Source organism: Myotis nattereri, assembly GCF_964212035.1.
Source record: "Myotis nattereri genome assembly, chromosome: 10".
Classification (NCBI taxonomy): domain Eukaryota; kingdom Metazoa; phylum Chordata; class Mammalia; order Chiroptera; family Vespertilionidae; genus Myotis; species Myotis nattereri.
Genome location: NC_138085.1, coordinates 41,678,079 through 41,695,967, shown reverse-complemented (window position 1 = coordinate 41,695,967; position 17,889 = coordinate 41,678,079).

The window sequence follows — 17,889 nt, the reverse complement described above, 5'->3', positions numbered from 1 at the left end:
CTGGATTTTCCATTACAAGAGGAGTAAAATTGGAACTTGGAGGCATCCTTGGAATTTTGGCTCCCAGACTATAATGGGATTCTTCTGATCATTGAGAATGTGGAGGAGCTTTGCTTTCAGGATGCAAGCTACTATAATAAAAGTAATGGTTTGTAAAAGATAAATTGGGTAGTGGCGGTGGAGTTTGTGAGCTCTGCAAATGTATTCACAGCATGAATCTTTGAAGTTCATCCATAAACAAACATTTGTTGGGTATGTGCACGTGGGGTAGAGAAATCAAGAATTCTAAAACATGACTCTTTAAGACAGCGGTTCTCAACCTGTGGGTCTCGACCCCTTTGGGGGTCGAACGACCCTTTCACAGGGGTTGCCTAAGACCATCGGAAAACACATATATAATTACATATTGTTTTTGTGATTAATCACTATGCTTTAATTATGTTCAATTTGTAACAATGAAAAATACATCCTGCAGATCAGATATTTACATTACGATTCATAACAGTAGCAAAATTACAGTTATGAAGTAGCAACGAAAATAATTTTATGGTTGGGGGGTCACCACAACATGAGGAACTGTATTAAAGGGTCGCGGCATTAGGAAGGTTGAGAATCACTGCTTTAAGAGGTAGCAATTTTCCTGAGGAATGAATCAGGCATGATGACATCATTAAAAATGCTAGACAAAAAATATGATAAGGGTCACATAACAGATACAAGCACTCAGAAAAAGAAAAAAAAATCATTACTCCTAATGCTCTTAAAATAGATTAATATGGAAATGAATATTTAGATTACTGAAATCAGAAGAGACCTAAGAAACTTGGAGAAATTCAGAAACTATTTTATAAACCAGCTCTAATCTTATATTTACTCTGTAAAGTTAATGAAAATGTTATTTTAACAAATTAAAAACAATTTTATTGACAAAATGATATGTTGTATTAATAAACATCCTACAGCCTGGCCAGTGTGGTTCAGTGGTTGAGTGTCAACCTATGAACCAGGAGGTCATGGTTCAATTCCCAGTCAGGGCACATGCCCTCTCTAAAAATGAATGGAAAAATATCCTCAGGTGAGAATTAACTAAAAAAATAAATAAAAATATAGAAAAAAGAAATGCCCTTTCCTCTTTAAGGATTTATACTGAATTAGGAGTCACCTGTGTCTGATTTAATACATTCTTGTATACATTTATTCAATAAATATTTATTGAGAGTTTTCTGTGTTCCCTGAATTAAGGCTGGATTTTAGGCACCATTTGTCCCTTTGGCCAGGATATGCAGTGACCCTGGGTAAGGAGGGTATCACTTGGAAGGCGACACTTTACCAAATATCTGAAGGAGATGAAGAATAATTGAAGAAAAAGCATTCTAAGTAGAGAAAACACCAAGTATAAAGGTCCTGAGATGGAAATATGCCTTGCATAGTTGAGGAAAAGCAAAAAGGCCCACACGACCAGCAGGAAGCAAGCAAGAGGGAGAGTGGGAAGCCATGAGGGAAGAAAAGTAAGTGGGAATATAGATAGTGTAGAATCTTGTAGGCCATTGTAAGAACTGTCATTTTTACTCTGAGATTATTTGACTTCATTTTAAAAATATTTCTTCAGTTACTGGGCAGGAATATAAATTGTAGGAGGAGTAAGAGGCTTACAACAGGCAAGGGAGGTAGAGGTAAGGGAGGTGGTGACTGAGGTGGCAGAGTGAAGGTGGCAAAAAGTAACTGTATTTAAGGCACACTGACAGGATTTGCTGCTGGATTGGATGTGAGATGTAAATGAGAGGAGTTAAAGATGACTCCAATAATTTTGACCTTGGAGACTGGAATGATGAACTTGCCCACTTACTGAGATGGGGGGAATACATTTTAGTGGAAGGAGGAAATTTGAGGAGATCAGGATTTTGGTTTTGGACCTAAGTTTGAGATATGTTAAAAATTCAGATGGAGATAGGTAGATAGATAGATTTATGAGTCTGGATTCCAGGAAAGAGGTCCAGCTGGTGAGGTGAAAGTATATAGATGGTAATTAAACCCATGGGACTGGATGACACCCCCTGAGGAGTGAGTGTGGATGAAGAAGAGAAAAGGGCTCCCCATTAGCCTTCTTGCTGAACTTTAGACACGTGGAGCTCATTCTTGCTTCAGGTCCTTTGTCAAGAATATTCTTTCTCTAGACTAGGGATGGGGAACATCGGCCTGGGGTATAAGGCCCGCGAAATCATTTGGTCTGGTCTTACCAAGGCATTAGGTGTGAGTTAATTAGGTGTTTGACCAAATATAGCAGAGTAATTTTTAAAAATATATTTTATTGATGTTTTACAGTGAGGAAGGGAGAGGAATAGAGAGTTAGAAACATCAATGAGAGAGGAACATCGATCAGCTGCCTCCTGCACACCCCCCGCTGGCGATATGCCCGCAACCAAGGTACATGCCCTTGACCAGAATCGAACCCAGGACCCTTTGGTCCACAGGCCGACGCTCTATTCACTGAGCCAAACCGGTCAGGGCAGCAGAGTAATTTTTAAGTTGATAATTCTGTGTGGCCCATGAATGATGTTATCAATATCCTGATGACCCTTTGCAGAAAAAAGGTTCCCCACCCTGCTTACTAGATAGACATTTGTAAGGCTCCCTCCCTCACCTCATTTAAGCCTCTCAAATATCACCTTCTTAGAGGCACTTTCCTTGATCACTCTATCTAAATAGTATCCTTTTCCCCTATGCCCACCAGTCACTCTATCTCTCCTTTATCTGCTTTGTTTTCTTTTTTTAAAATATTTTTATTGATTTTCAAAGAGAAAGGGAGAGGGAGAGAGAGATAGAAACATCAATGATGAAAGAGAATCATTTGATTGGCTGCCTCCTGCATGCCCCAACTGGGGATCAAGCCCGCAACTGTGTCATGTGCCCTGACTGGGAATCGAACCATGACCTCCTGGATTATAGATCTACTAGAGTGCACAAAGATTTGTGCAGCGAGGGGGGGGGGGAGGTGCAGCATGGCATCTCGGGAGCCCTCAGGTGATGTCCAACTAACAGCTTAGGCCCTCTTCCCTCGGGAAGTGGGCCTAAGCTGTTAGTCGGACATCCTTCGCTGGCTAGCCATGAGCTGGCTTCTGGCTGAGCAGTGCTCCCCCTGTAGAAGCACACTGACCACCAGTGGGCAGCTCCTGCATTGAGTGTCTGCCCCTGGTGGTCAGTGTGTGTCATAGTGACCGATCATTCCCCTGTTGGGGTCAATTTGCATATTACCCTTTTATGATATAGGATGCTCAAACACTGAGAGATGCCAGCTGGGCTGCTTTGTTTTTCTGCAAAGAAAATGCATATCGCTTAGCATTTTTCATTTCCTAAAATCATATATTTATTTATTTACTTATTTACTGTTTATCTTCTTTGTGAGGTCAGGACATTGTCTTTTTAAATGTATTTTTTAAACCATTTATCTTAGTTTGGGTTTCCCCATAAGCAGGCCTGAGACAAGAATTTGAATACAATTGTTTATATGAGATATGATCTCCAGAAATACCAGTAGGAGTGTGGAGAAGTGAGAAGGCAGTCAATTAAGGATGCATTATGAAGCAAATTACCACTGTGGGTAACTGGAGTTTAATTGTGCAGGTGAACTCTGGGCTTCAAAGAATATATCCTGAGCGGTGTGGTTGCTGAGATATTAATACACCAACTCCTGTTTAAATTAGCCACCAAATAAGGGCTGTTTCTAGGTTGTGTTATTTCTTATATACTTCTGGTCTTATGGGCTCACTGGCCCATGCCCATACCATGTTCTGGCTGCTGAAGAAAGTTGACAGGCAAAGAGATGCAGATCCTGATCATTAGAAATGGGATGGTGTGTGCCATAAGGCTCAAGGGTATAATGGCGGGGCCCCAACACCATCTGCTACATCATTCTATCCTCAGCACCTAGAACTGTGCCTGACACATAGTGGGCATTCAATAAATACATGTTAAGTGAACACATGTTAACTTTTGGTTCACATGTTAAGGAAACATCATAGATGTCTGGGGTGGAGTGGATGGGTGGAATCCTATTTTTGCACTCAGCTCTTAAGTTCTCCCTTCCTACATTGTACTTTCTTTCATTTTCCAACCCTCAGTAGAGTGGCATGCACTTGGGCAGCCTTGTATGGTGATGGTGTGGACTCTGAAGGAGCAGAATCCATGGAAGGGATGTGTCCAGGAGCCCCAGGCAGAGGAGGGAGCAGGTGAGGGTGGAGCAGGGAGGAGTACATGCAGAGCAGATAACTTGGCGGGGGGTGGGGGGTGGGGGTTGGGGGGGGGAGCAAATAAAAGGTATGTTTTAAGAAACTTCCACTTTTCCAATATCTACCAGATGAAGCTGATTCTTAGATGGGTGTTTGGACATATCGCTTTCCCTCTTTATTTGGAAAGCCATGTATATGTCAAATATTAACTTCTAGTATATTCTTGTGTATATTTCTATATTCTGTTCTGTTTAAGCGATCCTTCTCTGTGTTCTTTAGCCATTTTTGAAATGTGGTTTAACTCTTTAAAGCCCTCCTCCCCCCGCCACCGTTTGAAAGCTTGCTGTTAAAGGAGGTGTGGGAGTGTGCAGGTAGAGGAAATGATACGTACAGAAGGGAGCAGTCAGACATCTGTGTGACTGGAGCCCAGAGGTCAAGGAGCGATGGCAGGTGGGGAGGCTGGACTTGTAGGAAGGGTTTGCTATGGTTTGTGTGGCAGATGTTGTTTTCCACAGATGGCCTCACTATCTCCCATCTCACAGGCTTATCTACAATGTGACCTGATACTCTTTCAATTGAGAGGGGAAGTCTATGTGTCCCTCCCACTCCTTGAGTCTGGACAAATTTTCTTGTAACCAGCAGAATGTGGTAGAAGTGACACTATAAATTCAAAGGCTGTCACAAATGGATATGTCACTTCCACCTGGAGTACCTGCACTTGGAACTCTGAAAGGCCAAGAGACATATGAAAACATGCTCAAAGTCACTAACCATCTGAGAGATGCAAATCAAAATGACAATGAGGTACCATCTCACACATGTCAGAATGGCTATCATCAACAAATCAACAAATGACAAGTGCTGGAGAGGATGTGGAGAAAAAGGAACACTCATGCACTGCTGGTGGGAATGCAGACTGGTGCAGCCGCTGTGGAAAATAGTATGGCGTTTTCTCAAAAAGTTAAAAATGGAACTGCCATTTGACCCACTTCTAGAACTATATCCCAAGAAAACAGAAATAGCAACCAGAAAGGATATATGCACCCCTATGTTCATAGCAGCACAATTCACCATAGCTAAGATTTGGAAACAGCCTAAATGCCCATCAGCAGATGAGTGGATTAGAAAACTGTGGTACATTTACACAATGGAATACTATGCTGCTGGAAAAAAGAAGGAATTCTTACCATTTGCAACAGCATGGATGGAACTGGAGAGCATTATGCTAAGCGAAATAAGCCAGTCAGAGAAAGATAAATACCACATGATCTCATTCATTTGTGGAATATAAAGAACATTATAAACTGATGAACAAAAATAGATACAGAAGCAAAGAAGCATTGAACAGCCTGTCAAACTATAGCAGGAAGGCTGGGGAGGGTTGGGGGAGGGTGAGAGATCAACCAAAGGACTTGTATGCATGCATATAAGCATAACCAATGGACGCAAGACACTGGGGGTGGGGGGAGGTGAGGGCATGTGCCGGGTGGCAGGGGAGGTGGGTGGGGGGTAGGAAGGGAATCAATGGGGAAAAAAGGAGACATATGTACTACTATTTGTAATACTTTAAACAATAAAATAAAATTAAAAAATAATAAAATAAATAAAAGAATAAAAAAGAATTCTTTCTACCCGGAGGCCACCAAGCTATGGGGAAACCAAGCCACAAGGAGAGGATACAACATACGTGTCCTAGTCAGCAGCCCTAATCTTCTCCACCCAGCCCAGGTACCAGACATGTGAGTGAATGAGCCTTAGATGATCCCCGTCACCATCCATGAAGATAACCCCACGTAAAGCCCTGGACTTCAAGTAGCAGAGACAATCTGTCTGCCTTATGCCCTTTCCAAAGCTTTGACCCACAGAATCCACAAGTCGAATGAAACGGTTATTGTTTTACACTGCGAAGTTTAGAGTAGTTTGTGACATAGTCATAATAACTGGAACACTGTCTGGGTTTGGGCTTTATCCTAAAGGCAATAGGGAATCATGAAGTGGTTTCATCTGTGGAATAACTTCATCCCACAGGAGATTTAGAAGGCATATTCCAACAGTAATGTATATAATACAAAGCCTCAGTGTTGCACAACTCCAGGGAGCACCAGTAATACAGGGTGGGCCCTAGCCCGTTTGGTTCAGTGGATAGAGCATTGGCCCACCGATGGAAGGGTCCCAGGTTTGATTCCAGTCAAGGACATGTGCCTCGGTTGCAGGCTCGATCCCGGGCCCTGGTCAGGGCACATGTGGGAGGCAACCAATTGATGTGTCTGTCTCACATTGATGTTTCTCTCTATATAGTAGTATCTCTCCTCCTCCCTTACACTTTCTCTAAAAAAATAAAATAAAATCAATGGAAAAATATCCTTGGGTGAGAATTAACAAACAAACAAACAAACAAAAAGAATAAACTCTTTCTCACTTATTCACAACTATAAGCCTACTTTTGCCCCACCCTGTATAGGATACAGTGTAATGATGGCACCTAGAGTCATGCAGAATAGCAACCCCAGATGCTGTGGATGAACTCTCAGCAGCAAGAACGAAAAGAAAGTGAACTACTAATGAGGCTAGAGTAATAATCCAGGGGGGAGAAGAGTAGGGTCTGAGCTAGGATCAGAACATTTCAGAAATGTTTCAGAGGTAGAGCCAGCAGAACCATGAAGTTGATCCTAAGTGAAGTAGAAGTCTGGGATGACTTCCAAGTGATTGGCTCATGGAGGATGGTGGTATGACAGGGGCTGGGCTATAAATAATGTCTTTGGGACTAAGAGTATATAGTTAGTAATTAAATCCATGAAGGTGGCCTTAGCCGGTTTGGCTCAGTGCATAGAGTGACGGCCCGAGGACTGAAGGGTTTCGAGTTTGATTCCGGTCAAGGGCAAATACCTGGGTTGTAGGCTCGATCCCTGGCCCCAGTTGGGGTATCTCTCTTACATTGGTGTTTCTCTCTCTGTGTGTCTCTCCTCCTCCCTTCCACTCTTTGTAAAAATCAATGGAAAAATATCCTTGGGTGAGGATTAACCAAAATAATCTATAATAATAAAAACATAATATGCTAATTAGACCGGACAGCCAAACGACCTTCGGGACAGCCTTCTGGACGACCTTCCAGACAAAGCCGTGGCTGCTAGGGCCAAGGCCCTTGCATGAATTTCGTGCATTGGGCCTCTAATAATAATAATAAAGCTATGAAGGTGAATGATGGGGCAGTCAGAGAAGTTATAGAATGAAAAGAAAGAAGGGACTAGGACTGAACACTGAGAAATGAAGATGTTTAAGGGACAGGCCGAGGAAGGGGACCTCATAAAGGATCTTCTGAAAAGAAATTATTGAATAAGTGGTAAAAGAAATAGAAGGGTCTGGTGTCAGAATAACCAATAGAGGAGAGAATCTTAAATTTTCACAAAGGTCAATTATATGCCAAATCTCAAAGAGCAAGGAGGATGAGTACTGAAAAGTGGCCACTACATCTGAAAATTATAAGGCCATTGGTGCCTTTGGAGAGAGGAGTTTCTGTGGAGTGGTGGGAATAATGGACAGCGGGTAAGGGACAAGGACTTACTGCAGAGTAAAAAGAAACATGAGTTCGCTAAACAGGCAGGGAAAGAGAAAAGAGCATTGACATCTACAATGGCAGGGAGAGGAGAGAGACGGGTGGGAGAGCAGGATGACTCGTCCCTTTGTCATCTATACTGCAGGCCTTTGTCCCTTAGAGAGGCAGGATGGATAGTGGTTAGAACAGGCTTTGGAGCCAGGCTGCCTGCGTTTGTAGCCAGTTTCACCGCCACTTACTAGCTACGTAAATTTGGGCAAATTACTTAACTTCTTTGTCCTTAGTGTCCTCATCTGGAACATATAATTGCAACGACTTCTTAGGTTTCTGTGAGCGCGTAGAATAGCACTTAGAAAGCACCCAATAAATGTCAGCTATCAATACGATTATTACTGTTATCATCATCATTACTACATTCGTAAATTCAGGTTTTTTCTCTTGGTGATATCTACTATGTTCTAGGGCAGTGATTTTCAAAGTATGATCCAGGGAACTCTGTGGGCCCCTGAAACTCTTTCAGGGGATCCGACAGATCAAAACTATTCTCATAACATGATTTGCCTTTTTCACTCTTATTCTCTCACAAGGGTATAGTACAGTTTTTCAGAGGCAATGCGATGTGTGATAGCGCAACAGAATGATGCAGAAACACATATGAAAATCCAGCTGTCTTCTATTAAGCCGGACATTTAAAAAAAAAAAGATTTTTAAAAATGTAAGAGAATGCTACTCTTTTCACTTATTTTTGTTGTTTTGGAAAATATAGCGAATTTTCATAAAATTATGCTATTTGTGTTAAGTTTATTGTTTTGTATGATTTCAGACTAATTATGTTTAAAATTTATCTGTTTTAATCTCTAAATTAAATACTCAAAATATGTTATCCATCAAATCTCTTTGAAGTCACCAACATTTTAAGAGTGTAAAGAGAAACTGACACCAAAAGGTCTGAGAATCACTGCTCTGGGGACTAACTCAGAATCAGAATAGAAAAACATTGACTAGTTTGTACTCCTGGCTCTACTCACACAAGACGACTTGCTTTTCCCTAAAAGTTTCCTTTCTACACTCCTGGTTTGAATCTTTCCTTGTGCTGGTAGAATGTCTCTTTTCCCTTCTTTGCCTGTGAGAACTCGGCACATCCCTTAGGACAGTGGTCGGCAAACTGCGGCCCCTTGAGTGTGGCTCTTCCACAAAATACCACGTGCAGGCGCGCACGTACAGTGTGACTGAAACTTTGTGGCCACACTCAAGGGGCCAAAGAGCCGCGTGTGGCTCGCGAGCCGCAGTTTGCCGAGCACTCCTTAGGATATCTATAACCAAAATGTCACTGGCTTATGGTGAGGCAGGCCCTCAGCTTCCCTTCTCAGAAGCTGCCTGGAGTCAAGTGTGCTTATACTCACTCCCCGCAATCTTTCCTTATTATTCATCAACCACAAGCATGGAAATAGTTGTGCGCCAATCTCAGCAGAATCGGAAGGGCCTTGTCACCTACGTTGCGGCCAGTGTCCTCCCTGAGAACCCTTCCTTCCTGCCAAGGCTGCTGCTCTCCGTGTCCACAGGCAGGAAATCCTAGAGCTGGACCATCCCTTCAGTTCTCATTTCATCACTGTCGCCTGGCTCCAATTTGAGCCAAAGTGGGAGAATGACCAATTCTTTGCTAAACTTTATCATCCAGGTCCCCAAGCACCATCTGTTGTTTGCTGACCCTCACAAACCTGCTACTTTAGTTTTGTTCATAAATCCCTTTCTATCAGAGACTGACAGAGTCTGGGCCTGAATAGAAACACAACACCCTGCTCCCCATACCTTCATTCCTCTGGTATTTCTCAGGGGCTCAAGCACTAAAATTGTCTTCTTCACAACAGTAGCATTTATGTCAGGTTCTGAATCTTAATTTAAGATTAGCCGGGACCCCCTGTGGTGGTCATTCTCCTCCTCCCCCTTCTCCTCCTCATTCTAATCCTCATATCTATTCTCATCTTCACAGTAATTCTGCAAGGAAGATGTTATTCCCTTGTATTACTTATCTACTAGAGGCCCTCTGTGTAGCCTGGGGGGATCCGGCTGAAACCAGCAGTCCAACGCTGCCTGCCGCTCCTGCCTGCTGCTCCTGCTCATTCTGACCCTGCTGCGCCTGATGCTGCCACTCTATAGGCTCGCTGCCGCTCCACTGTGGTCTCTGGGCTGTGTTGGCCAGCCGTGAGCCCTGCGTCTGGCACCCGTTGGTCAGCTGAGCGGTGCTCCTGCTATGGGAGTGCACTGACCACCAGGGGGCAGCTCCTGCATTGAGCATCTGCCCACCCTGGTGGTCAGTGCACGTCATAGCAACTGGTTGACCAACTGTTTGGTCATTTGGTCGCTTAGGCTTTTATAGATATACTAGAGGCCCAGTGCGTGAAAATTCATGCACTGGAGGGGGGTCCCTCAGTCTGGCCTGCCCCACCTCACGGTCTGGGAGCCCTCAGGGGCAGGAGGTGACCCGGAGATCAGGGGAAGGTGACACCCCCATTATACCTTGCTGCTGCCACTGCTGGCAGTGCAAGCCTCAGCCAGTCCTGGTTACCTGAGCCTCGGGCAGCCCAGGGTGGCTGGTCAGTTGCCATCCGAGGTTTGCCTGCACCTTGGGTGCCGGCGGGGCAGCCAACATCTGAGGCTTGCCTGCACCTCAGGCTGGCCCTGGGTGGCTGGGGGGCTGAGGGCGGGTCCGACCACACCATGCACCTGCCGCCCCCCGCTTCCCCTGGTGGGGCTGAAAGGACTGGGGGACTCCAGAGGGGCTGAGGGGACTGGGCGCTGCCATCTTTGTGACAGCGTGATGGTCAATTTACATATTCCTTCTTTATTAGATAGGATAGATTGCTATGTAATAAATTCTCCTGAAAACTTTAAACAACACTTACTATGTCATCATTCTGTGGGTCAGGAGTCTGGGCTGGCTTAGCTGGGTTCCCTGCTTCACAGGCTACAATCAAGATATCAGATGAAGCTATCGTCATTGTGAACCTCAACTGGGAAGGGATCTCCTTCCAGGCTGACTCACATGGTGTTGGCAGGATTCAGTTCCTCACTGGGCTGTTGGCTGGAGGCCTCCTTCAGTCTTTGCCACATGGGGCAGCTGGCTTCATTATAGGATGTAAGCTAAGAAGGCAATAGAGAAAACCCAGCAAGTCAGTCTTCTGAATCCTAATCATGAAAGTGACATCCCATCACTTTCACATATTTTGTTTGTTAAAAGCAAGTCACTAGGTCCAGCCCACATTTAAGGCCAGAGGATTAAAAAAGGGCATGCATACAGGATCACCCCTGGCCATCTTGAAAGATAACTGCCACACTCATTTTCCTAGACGGTGAAACTGAAACTCAATGAGGTTCGATAATTAGACCAAGGTCACTCAGTAAATGGCAGAGCTGGATTTGAACTCAGGTCTTTCAGTCCCCAAAGCTTACCTGAAGCACTTATTTCATATATGCTTACATTGTGTTTGTCACTGTGATTATCTCCTTCATTCTTCTGCTGCCATATTAAGGGCAGGGGATCCTTATGTCCCTTAGAGTGACAAAAGTGTTGGTGAATAGATGGATGGATGAATACATGAATCAATTAAAATGGTCCATATGTTGGAACCGTGCACACAGAAATTGCTAAACCAAGGTTCAAAATAAAAAAGAACTGCAAAACAGAGCATGGGTCAAACTGAGAAGGGAAGGTACAAGTGAGCCAAGGGGCAGCCCAGATACACTGTTGACCCTATGGAATTCTTCAACGTTCTTTTTCCTCTCTGTGTGAAACACAGCCTGTGTGTTTTGATAATCAGAGACAAATCCTATGTATCTTCAGAATTTAGACCATTTAATGGCCAAGACTACTCAAACGGCATTCTGAATAAAGCTAGATCCACTTCCCATCCCCTCTTTATTTAGCCTATGTATTTATGTGTATTTAACCCAGAAAGTCCTAATCTATGTCACTGTGCTGCTTAAAGGGGAAAAAATGGCTGTAGCCAAAATATATATGCTAAAAGAGACCAAGGGAGCAAAAAATGTCATGCAAATTTAAATGTTTGGGTTATTCCTTCACCTCACAATAAGGGTTATAAAAATATTAATAAACTATTCCCTGTAAAAGGTAACATTTCTAATAGCCATGATGTTACTAGAGAATACTTTAGATTTACATTTTTTTTTTAAGTTTATAATGGTCTTTATTATCCATGAATGAGTGAGATCATGTGGTATTTTTCCTTCATTGACTGGCTTATTTCACTTAGCATAATGCTCTCCAGTTCCATCCATGCCGTTGCAAATGGTAAGAGTTCCTACTTCTTTACAGCAGCATAGTATTCCATCGTGTAGATATACCACAGTTTTCTAATCCATTTGTCTACTGATGGGCACTTAGGCTGTTTCCAGATCTTAGCTATGGTGAATTGTGCTGCTATGAACATAGGGGTGCATATATCCTTTCTGATTGGTGTTTCTGGTTTCTTGGGATATATTCCTAGAAGTGGGATCACAGGGTCAAATGGGAGTTCCATTTTTAGTCTTTTGAGGAAACTCCATACTGTCTTCCATAGTGGCTGCACCAGTCTGCATTCCCACCAGCAGTGCACGAGTGTTCCTTTTTCTCCACATCCTCTCCAGCACTTGTCGTTTGTTGATTTTTTGATGATAGCCAGCCTGACAGGTGTGAGATGGTACCTCATTGTTGTTTTGATTTGCATCTCTCGGATGATTAGTGACTTTGAGCATGTTTTCATGTGTCTCTTGGCTTTCTGAATGTCCTCTTTTGAAAGGTGTCTATTTAGATCCTTTGCCCATTTTTTGATTGGATTGTTTATCTTCCTTTTGTTGAGTTGTATGAGTTCCCTATAAATTTTGGAGATTAGGCCCTTATCAGATATGACATTGGCAAATATGTTTTCCCACGCAGTGGGCTTTCTTGTTGTTTTGTTGATGGTTTCTTTTTAGATTTACATTTTGTCCAGGTAATTCCATTGCTCCTGCTTTTTATGTGGCCTCTGTAAGATGCTTTCCAATATGATGTTATGTTATGGGAAGGGGACTGGCTTGCTCCCACCACTCTTACCAGTTAGGTGAGAACTTGCTGAGAAATGGTTCCTGAACCTATCACTTCCTTTCTTCTACTGTACATATAGATTGTACGTTCCTGGTCAGAGTCGTACAACTCAAGGCACAACTGAAGAACTGAGCAGAAGCAGTCGTTGTGCAGCCTCTTAGACGAAGGGGAGGAAAGCAGCAGCCAAGTAGTCCATAGTCTGTGGTTGTTTGTGGTCTTCCCTCTCAGCGCTGGAGGAACGTATTAACCCACTCCACACAGCAATCATCACAATGAACCCTTTTTTAAAAAAAAAATGATTTTTTTTTAGAGAGAGGAAGGGGAGGAGAGAGCAAGAGAGAGAAACATTGATCAGTTGTCTCCTGTAAGCACCTGACTGGGGACCGAATCTGAAACCTAGGTGTTGTGGCCAAAGGTAAACTGAGTGGGGGGGGGGGGGGGTGAAAGGATTAAGGAAAGACAGATAAGAGAATAATAGCCGGTGGGTCACTGCTCCCTGATGAGGAGACAGCGCCAGCGCCCACAAGCCGTGTCTTTATTTTATAGCAGATGCCACGAGGCAAAGTAGGGGCGTGATCACGTTGTTTACAGCATTCTCATGAGTTCCAACCTCACTCAACTACATGCACCTGAACTCTAGCAGAAGGCACATGGGGCCACATGTTTGGACCATAGGTTCAAGCTTACTACCACAGCCATTGGCTATAATTGTGCTGGGAGGGCCCTGCCCTCCTGCTGGGACTTGCACGTGGCAATGAGAGGACCCTGTCCTTTCATTAGTCCAAGGCTTGAACCTGGCCAAAGCATTGTAGCCGCGCCCCATACCTAGGTATGTGCCCTAACTGGAAATCGAACCCAAAACCTTTCTGTGTACGATGTTCCAACCAGCCAAGCCACTGGCCAGGACAAAGAACCCTTTCTTGAAAGTTGAAATGGGATTAGTGACACTCCTGAAAACAAATCTTTAGAGTTTTCTGTTGACTAGATAAGTTCAAGGTACTAGATCAGTGGTACTAGCTTTTGCTGTTTTCCTAAAAATAAGAGCATAGTAGCTCAGATGTAACATAGCAGCCAGCTGAGCAATCCCTTCATCGCCTGGGTACTAAGTGGCTAAGGCCTGGGGCTCTAACTATCAGATTATCCCATTCTATTTTCTATTTAATTCAGTAAGGAAATTTACAGAGAGTTATCCCTGAGGGCCCAAAACTCCAGAAAATCCTACACTTCTGAAAATGTTTAGATACTTCTGCAAGATCCTGTCAGTTTGCTGGAAGTTTAGTTTTTAGAAGGGAGGGTCTAAGCCAGCCGTGGGCAAACTATGGCCTGTGGGCCGGATCCGGCCCGTTTGAAATGAATAAAACTATTGAAAAAAAAGACCGTACCCTTTTATGTAATGATGTTTACTTTGAATTTATATTAGTTCACACAAACACTCCATCCATGCTTTTGTTCCGGCCCTCCGGTCCAGTTTAAGAACCCATTGTGGCCCTCGAGTCAAAAAGTTTGCCCACCCCTGGAGCTGACAATCTCTATGATTTAAGCATTACCGAAATAGTGATTTCATGACAGTGAAACTATACATTTTTTTTAAAAATTACAACCGTCAAAGAGGAATTTTTTCTGAAATTTTTGCACAAGTGTCCAGGATATTACTATTTATAGGATTAGGTAGGTCATTTGTTGTTTTCAAGTAGCATTGGCAATGGTTGAGCAAGACTCCGTTAGCCATAAAACTATGCTAGGACATTCATTCCTCAACTCTTTGCTGACAGTACACAAGTTATCATATGGCCTGCATGGGAATGTGAGGTACAGTTCTATTTTCAGTTCACCCTCTGGCTTGCTCCATAACCTTGGGAGAATCACTTCTAGGCCTTGTGCCATAGACCTGCCACCTGTAAATTAGAGCTGGTTAGCAACCCTTCTCTAAGTCATGAATTCTGGAGCTGGAGAATTAAGAACTTCAACATGGTCACTGAGAGTCATTTACACACTTATTCTTTAAAAAAATATATACATATATACATATGAAATATATATATTTCAGACAGGGAGAGGGAGATAGAAACATCATAGATGAGCTCTAGCCGGTTTGGCTCAGTGGATAGAGCGTCAGCCTGCAGACCAAAGGGTCCCGGGTTCTATTCCAGTCAAGGGCACCTACCTTGGTTTCAGGCTTCTCTCCAGCCTGGACCCTGGCCGTGCAGGAGGCAACCAATCGATGTGTTTCTCTCACATCAATGTTTCTCTCTGTCTTTCCCTCTCTCTTCTACTCTCCCTAAAAAATACATGGGAAAATATCCTTGGATGAGGATTAACAAGGAAGAGAGAGAGAGAGAGAGAGAGAGAGAGAGAGAGAGAGAGAGAAGGAAAGAAAGAAAGAGAGAGAGAGAGAGAGAGAGAGAGAGAGAGAGAGAGAAAGAAAGAAAGAAAGAAAGAAAGAAAGAAAGAAAGAAAGAAAGAAAGAAAGAAAGAAAAGGAAGGAAGGAAGGAAGGGGAAGGGGAAGGGGAAGGGGGAGGGGAAGGGGAAGGGAAGAAGTAAAGACAGAAAGAAAGATGACGAGAGAGAATCATTGATTGGATGCCTCCTACACACCCCACAACGGGGATGGAGCCATAGAATAAGTTTTCTTTTTGGACGGCCTAACTATATTCCTTCCAGCCCTACTGCTAAGAGAGAAAGGGTATAAATTTTTCTTTTTTCTTAATATGTTTTTATTGATTTTTAGAGAGAGAGAGGAAGGGAGAGGGATAGAGAGTTAGAAACATCAATGAGAGAGAAACATCGATTGGCTGTCTCCTTCACAGCCCCCACTGGAGATTGAGCTCACAACTCGAGCATGTGTCCAGATGGGGAATTGAACCAGCGACCTCTTGGTTCCTGGGTCAGTGCTCAACCACTGAGCCACACTGGAATATGTAAATTTTTCCATCTTACATATGCATTTCCGTTTCCCGCAGCCATTATCCAGGACATACCTGAACAACACTTTCACTGAATTTCACCATGGCAGGTGCTTAGCCAGAATCCATTCATTCTGCGTTAGTCAGTGGATGGGGATCAATATTGTTAGAACAAATGAGAATTTTTAAAAAAATTCATACATTTAAGCCTCTCATAAACGTAAAACACCTACATTTACCTCTTATCCTCTTACCTTTATGGAAGGCAAATGTCAGCTACAGCCTCCCTTGCTTTTGTAATCTCAGTAAGATTGCCCCAAACATCGAATGTGGCTGTTTGGAGCCCTTCCCAAGATTGCCAATAATTCCGAGGGGGCTCATTTTCTTCTGTTTCTTTCTGCCCCTGAGTCCCTGAATCCAGGGGTGCTGTCTTTTCACTGTTCCAATGGCCTCAACTTCAGCCTCCTCCTCAGTTTTTACAAAACCCCATTCACACAAAGCTTTGGTGAGATTTTAAGATTTAAGAAAACAACTTAAAATTTATCTGTTGGACACTCCTGTTCTTTAAAAAGTCCATTTTCCCAACCTATCACCTGAGATTTCCTGCTAGCCCTTCACTCGATGCAGCTCCTCCTCTTGACTCCTCTCCCATCCCTTCCTTGCTTGGCCCATCTCTTCTCACCTCTCTCTCAGGAGCAGACATAAATTCCTCCCATGTTTTCATGCCTGCAGCTTTTCTTATGTTGCTAGGGCTTCTGCTAACACCTATGTTTCTAGAGTCTCACCTCATACCTGAAACAGATTATCAGGGTATTTTCTTAAGCAATGACAATTTTTTCTTTCTTTTTTTAATCCTCACTAGAGAATATTTTTTCCATTGATTTTTTTTTTTTTTAAGAGGGAGTGGAAGAGAGGGAAGTAGAAGAGGAGAGGGAGAAAGAGAGGAGAGAAAGAAACATTGATGTAAGAGACACACTGATTGGTTGCCTCCCTCACATGCCCCGACCAGGGCCAGAGATGGAACCTGCAACCTAGGTACATGCCCTTGACCAAAAATGAACCCTCACACTTTGGTGCGTGGGCCAACACAATTGAGCCACACCAGCCAGGGCAACACAAAATTTTCTTTTTTCCCGAAGAGAAATCCTGGTACCATTTAATACTAAGTTTTTTCCTAATTATACCCAACAATGTGCATTTATTTATGTGCACTCACCAGGATTTCCAAACTAATTTGAATTCTACTCTTCTTATATTTCCCGTTTATTAATGCAGAGCACATTTGCTGCTTTAATAAACACCCTCCCAATTATCAGGCATTTGAGTTTCCAGATGTATTTTGTTTTGCATTATGAATAGTGCTGCTATAATCATTTAGTGAACATTGATTTTTCTCACTTGGATTATTTTGAGGGAATATATTCCCAAATATGGATTATGGAACAAACATAAATAATTTCATAGATTTTGTGCTTTGACTTAGTATTTTCAAAAACAGTTGTCCCAATTAATAATTTTATCAATTTATGAGGTTAGCCCTTTTTCTTAGCTCTGCCAGTATTCTTCTTTGCAATTTTCAATTAGCCTTGCAGTAAGACTAATCATTTCCCCAAGATTTACATTTCTGAGTTTCTTCATATATGAAATATTTGGTCATATACTTTGACCTCTTGTTCAGTTAAGTCTGGGTATTAATTTTATTTTGACACCTTTATTGAGATATAATTCATATACCATACAATTCATCCATTGAAAGTGTACAATTCAATACATTTTAGTATATTCACAGAATTGTGCAACCATCACAATACATTTAAGAACATTTCATTACCCCCAAAAGAAGTCCTGCACCCTTAGCCTTTACCCCCCAATCCTCCCATCCTATAACCATCCCTAGGTAACCACTAATCTTTTATAGTTTCTATACATTTGCCTATTTTGGACATTTCATATAAATAGAACCAGACAATGTGGTCCTTAGTGACTGGCTTTTTTTTCTCTTAGCATAATATTCTCAATGTTTCATTTGTTATAGCATGTGTCAGTCCTTCATTCCTTTTTATTGCTGAATAATATTCCATTATATGGACATATCACATTTCATTGTCCACTCATTGGTTGATGGC